This window comes from Prionailurus bengalensis, chromosome X, assembly GCF_016509475.1.
Source record: "Prionailurus bengalensis isolate Pbe53 chromosome X, Fcat_Pben_1.1_paternal_pri, whole genome shotgun sequence".
Taxonomy (NCBI): Eukaryota; Metazoa; Chordata; class Mammalia; order Carnivora; family Felidae; genus Prionailurus; species Prionailurus bengalensis.
The window spans coordinates 71,016,723-71,022,814 of NC_057361.1; the positions used below are offsets into that span (position 1 = coordinate 71,016,723).

Consider the following 6,092-nt stretch of genomic DNA (forward strand, 5'->3'; position numbering starts at 1 on the left):
TTGCTCTGCATCATCCATCCTTGCTGCCGTGGCACTCATGTGAGATCACAGCTCAGTTATAGCGGTGAAAATGGCATCACCCAGCTACCCAGTCTCTAGTTTCAGAACTCTGTTCTCCCCAATCAGCAATTGCACACCCGTTCTTTGTCTTCAGCTTCCATCTACTTCCTGCTTTTACACTGTCCATGATCAAGCCATCAGGTTGCCAGGCAGCACCACCCTCCTGAGTTTTATCTCAGATGCAGCTGTGTTTCCTGAGCCCTCCTTTCTGAGACTGTGGCTTTGACACATTCTGACCCCCTGCAAGAGAGCCTCACTGAACATTGGTCAGGTGCCAACTGCACCCAGGAACGTTTGTGAGACTGTGCTGCTGCCAATGCCCAGATACTGTGGCTGGGTGCCAGCTCGTCCCAGAAAAAAATCACGTGATCATGTAGCAGCAGTGTTTCAGGGATTATGGCAAATCACACACATCTCTGGCACCAGGCTTCACCTTTAATGTCCTCACTCCAACACCAGTGGGTGTGGCCATTGTCCAGGGTCTGCTGGGACCTTTGCCCGTGGGGAGTCCACATGACTCTACCAAACGTCCTCCAAGCAGGGGATCTGCTGCTCCCCACATGGCCCATAGACCCCCTGGACTTCATTCTGCTCCTGGGGATTTGCCATTCCCACCAGAGCACCACCAGATATCGAGCTGTGGAGTTTCAGACTCTGCACTCCTGCTGTTTATAGAGTCTTAATGGAATTCAAACCCTCGCCTTTCTCCTTTCTCCCTTTTTAGTTCAGACCCTGCAGCTGTTTCCACTTTTCCACTTTCTCTCCAGCTGCTTTTGGGGAAGGGTGCTTTTCCTGTACTCTCCCCTTACTTTGTCTCCATCCTCTCCCTGAAAGCAAAAACAGCTCCCTGCCTTCCACAGCTTCTCTCTCCTCCACTTCACCTGTCCACACCATGTACCTGCTGAGTTCTGTGGTTCAGGTTGTGCAGGTTGTTGTGTTAATCCTCAGATCAGTTTCCTACTTGTACAGGATGGTTTATTGTTGATCTGGCTGTATTTCATGGATGCAAAATGCAAAAAGAACTTCCTTGCTGTTCCTGCATATTGGCTCCCCAACTCCCCCCCCCCAGAGTGTCTGATTCTTGATTTCAGCTAATTTCCTGATCCCTGGTTTGTGGGACTGAACCCTACATTGGGCTCCATGCTCACCATGCTTAAGATTCTCTCTCCCTTTGCCCCTCTCCCCTGCTTATATGTTCTCTCTCTCTCTCTAATTTTTTTTTAACTTAAAGAAATAATTCCTGATAATAAGGAATTTCTGTCATTTAGATATTTGGTTTATATATGCCTTAGAGATTTTTGTCTCTCATTTCCTAAATTACTGTATTCTTTTGTGTTTACTTGCTTTTTAATATTAAAACATTTAAATGTTTTAGTTCTTTTCAATGCATTTCATCTCTAAAATTGTGTAGAAAACCAAATATTCATTTATAAACCAAAGTTTCAAAAATACCAGTTGTTAGTTAAAAATTTTTAATAATTAACTTCTTAAGTTACATAGAAAACAAAAAGTAGAGTTCCTAACTGTTGCTACAGTAATGACTCTTAAAACTACCCATGTATTTATTTTGATTGAAATTTTATTTTTTCATGCTACTTCAAGTTAGTATGTGTGTCCTTTCATTTCACTATACAGGACTTCTTTGAGAATTTCTTGGAGAACAGGTCTAGTGGTAACAAAATCCTTCACCATTTATCTGTGAGTGTCTCATTTCTCTCTCACTTTTGAAGGACAGGTTTGGAAGATACAATTTTCTTGGTTAACAGTTTGTTTTCAGTTAACATTTTGAATATATTAGCTCACTACCTTCAAGCCTCCAAAGTATCTTACAAATAATCTGCTGTTAATCTTATGGAAGTTCTCTTGTATGTTATGTCACTTCTCTTGCTTTGCACCTTTTCTAACCAAACTGCTGTCGACTAGAAGTCAATCAAATAAAAGTTTTGGAAAGACCACAAATGTATTTAGGTTAAACAGCATGTAACAATAATGGGTCAACCAGAAAATCAAAGAAGAAATGTATAAATACATGGAAACAATGCAAATGAAAACACAGTGATCCAAAACCTTTGGGATGCAGTAAAATGGTCCTAAGAGGGAAGTATATAGCAACACAGGCCTACATCAAGAGATAAAAAAAATCTCAAATAAACCACCGAATATTACACATAAAGGAACTAGATAAATAACAATAAATTAAGCCTAAGACCAGCAGAATTAAGGAAATACTAAAGATTAGAGCAGAAATAAATGATATAGAACCTAAAAAACAGTAGAACAGATCAATGAAACCAGGAGCTTGTTTTTTGAATAAAATTGATTAACCTTTTGACAGGTTTACCAAAAACAAAAGAGAAAGGACCCAAATAAATACATTTAAAAATGAAAGAGGAGAAATGACAACCAACACCACAGAAATGCAATTATACGAGAATATTAGGAAAAATTATATGCAAACAAACTGGACAACATGGAAGAAATAGACAAATTCCTACACACATATAAACTACCTAAACTGGAACAGGAATAAATAGAATAATTGAACAGGCTTATAACTGGCAAAATAATTGATTTAGTAATTAAAAACCTCCCAATAGGGACACATGGGTGGCTCAGTTGGTTAAGTGTCCAACTCTTGATTTCATCTCAGGTCATGATCCCACAGTTGTTGAGATTGAGCCCTGTGTTGGTTTCTGCACTGTGAGCATGGAGCCTGCTTGGAATTCTTTCTCTCTCTCTGCCCCTCCCATGCACATTCTCTCTCTCTCTCTGTCTCTCTCTCTCTGTCTCTCTCTCTCAAAATAAATAAACATTAAACAAAACAAACAAAGCCTTCCAAAAAACAAAAGTCCAGGGCCAGATGGCTTCACAGGGGAATTCTACCAAACATTTACAGAGCAGATCATACCTATTCTTCTCAAAGTATTCCAAAAAATAGAAAAGGAAGGAAAACTTCAAAACTCATTCTATTAGTCTAGCATTACACTGACACCAAAAACAAATACTCCACTAAAAAAGAGAATTACAGGCCAATATCCCTGATGAACATGGATGCAAAAATTCTCAACAAAATACTAGCAAACCAAATCCAACAATACACTAAAAAAATCAGTCACCATGATCAATTGTGGTTTATTCCTGAGATTGAAGGGTGGTTTAATATTCACAAGTCAACCTAATACATCACATTAATAAAAGAAAGGATAGGGGCACCTGGGTGGCTCAGTCGGTTAAGCCTCTGACTTTGGCTCAGGTCATGATCTCACAGTTTGTGAGTTCAAGCTTCACATCAGGCTCTGTGCTGACAGCTTAGAGCCTGAAGCCTGTTTCAGATTTTGCATCTCCCTCTCTCCCTCTCCTTCCCCCACCCATACTCTCTCTGTCTCTCAAAGAAAGAATAAATGTTAAAAGGTTTTTTAAAAAGAAAGGATAAGGGCCTTATGATCATTTTATTAGATGCAGGAAAAAAAAAAACATTTGACAAAGTACAACATACATTCCTGATAAAAACCCTCACAAAAGTAAGCTTGGAGGGAACATACCTCAACATAATAAAGGCCACCTATGAAAAATACACAGCTAATCTTTTACTCAATGGGGAAAAAACAGCTTTTCCTGTAAGGTCAGGAACAAGACAGGGAAGTTCACTCTCACCACTGTTACTTAACATTTTATTGGAAGTTCTATCCACAGAAATCAACCAATAGAAATTAAAGCATCAAAATCAGAAAGGAAGAAGTATAAATCACACTATTTACAGGAGACATGATACTATATATAGAAAATGTGAAAGATTTCACTGCTAGAACTGATAAATGACTTCAGTCACATAATACAAAACTAAAGTACAGAACTCTGTTGCCTTTCCATACACCATAATAAAGCAGCAGAAAGAGAAAGTAAGGAAACAATCCCACTTACAATTGCCTTCAAAATAGTACAATATATAGGAATAGATTTAACCAAAGATGCAAATGACCTATACTCCGAAAACCATTATATATTGATGACAGAAACTGAAGACAACACAAAGAAATGGAAAAACATTCCATACTCATGGATTAGAAGAACAAATATTGTTATATCTATACCAATCATAGCAATTTACATATTTAATGCAATCCCTATCAAAATATCTTCAGCATTTTTCACAGAGCTAGAACAACAACAACAAAATTTGTATGGGACCATAAAAGACCCTACATAGCCAAAGCAACCTTGAAAAAAAAAAGCAAAGCTGGAGGCATCATAATTCCCGTCCTCAAGTTGTGTTACAAAGCTGTAATGATCAAAACAATATGGTACTGCCATAAAAATAGACACGTAGATCAATAGGACAGTAGAGAAACTCACAAAATGAACCTACAACTATGTGGTCAATTAATCTTCCACTAAGCAGTAAATAATATCCAATGTGAAAAAAACAGTTGCTTCAGCAAATAATGCTGGAAAAACTGGACAGCAACATGCCAAAGAATGAAACTGGACCACTTTCTTACAACATAAACGAAAATAAATTCAAAATTAATTTAAGACCTAAATTATAGACTTGAAGCCATGAAAGTCTTAGAGTAGAACACAGGCAGCAACAAATTGGCATCTATCATGGCAACCTCTTATTAGATATGTCTGCTGAAGCAAGGAAAACAGAAGCAAAAATAAACTTCTGCAACTCCATCAAGATAAAAACCTTCTTCACACTGAAGGAAACAATCAACAAAACTAAAAGGCTACCTACAGAATGGGAGATGATATTTTCAAATGACATATCTGATAAAGGGTTAGTATCAAATCTATAAAGATTTTATCAAACTCAACACCCAAAGCACAAAAAATCTAGTTAATAAATGGAAAGAAGACATGAATAGATATTTTCCAAAAGAAGACATACAGATAGCTAACAGACACATGACACATCACTCATCATCAGGTAAATACAAATCAGAACCACAATGAGATACCACCTCACACCTTTCAGAATGGCTAAAATTAACAATGCAAGAACCTACAGGTATTCTAGTGCCTGCAGAGAAAGGGAGACCCTCTTGCACTGTTAGTAGGAATGCAAACTCATGCAGCCACTCTGGAGAGCAGTGTGGAGATTATTCTTCAAAAAGTTAAAAATATAACTACCCCTATGATCCAGCAACTACACTACTAGGTATTTACCCAAAGGATATAAAAATAAAGATTAAAATGGGCCCATGAACCTCGATGATTATAGCAGCATTATCAACAATAGCCAAGCTATGGAATGAACCCAGATGTCCATCAACATATAATGAAATATTACTCAGCCATCAAAAAGAATAAAACCTTGCCATTTTCAATGACGTGGATGGAGCTTAACTGTATGATGCTAAGTGAAATAAGTCAGAGAAAGACAAATACCATATGATTTCACTCATATGTGGAATTTAAAAAACAAAACAGATGAATATATGGTGGGGGTTGAGAGAGAGAAACCACAAGAGACTCTTAAAGATAGAAAACAAACTGCGGATTGATGGAGGGAGGTGGGTGAGGGATAGTCTAGATGCATGATGGGTATTAAGGAGGGCACTTACTATGATGAGCACTGGGTGTTGTATGTATATGATGGATCACTGAATTCTCCTGAAATCAACACTGCACTGTATGTTGACTAGAATTTAAATAAAATTTTGAAAAATAAGAAATCTTCTGCACAGCGTAGTGTAGGAAAAAACAAAACTAAAAGGCCACCTATGGAATGGGACAAGGTATTTTCCACAGAAATCTTTAGTAAAAGGCGAAAGATTTATACGATCTGAAGAGAAACCAGAGTATATTGGGAGAAGGTATTTTCAAATGACATATTGGATAAAGGGTTACTATCCAAAATATATAAAGAATTTATGAAACTCAACACTCAAAAGATAAACAATCCAATTCAAAAAATGGACAGAAGACATGAATAGACATTTTCCCCAAGAATACATTCATATGGCTAACAGACACATGAAAAGATGCTCAACATCAATTATCTTCAGGGAAAGAGAAGTCAAAACCAC

The 6,092-nt window shown here is 37.5% G+C and overlaps 1 non-coding gene across 1 annotated transcript; it reads right to left on the minus strand.

The window, feature by feature from the left end:
- Positions 1–5,752: 5,752 nt before the first annotated feature.
- Positions 5,753–5,868, minus strand: LOC122478180. Its single transcript, XR_006295910.1, has one exon. It is a non-coding gene; the product is annotated as a U5 spliceosomal RNA (small nuclear RNA).
- Positions 5,869–6,092: the final 224 nt, after the last annotated feature.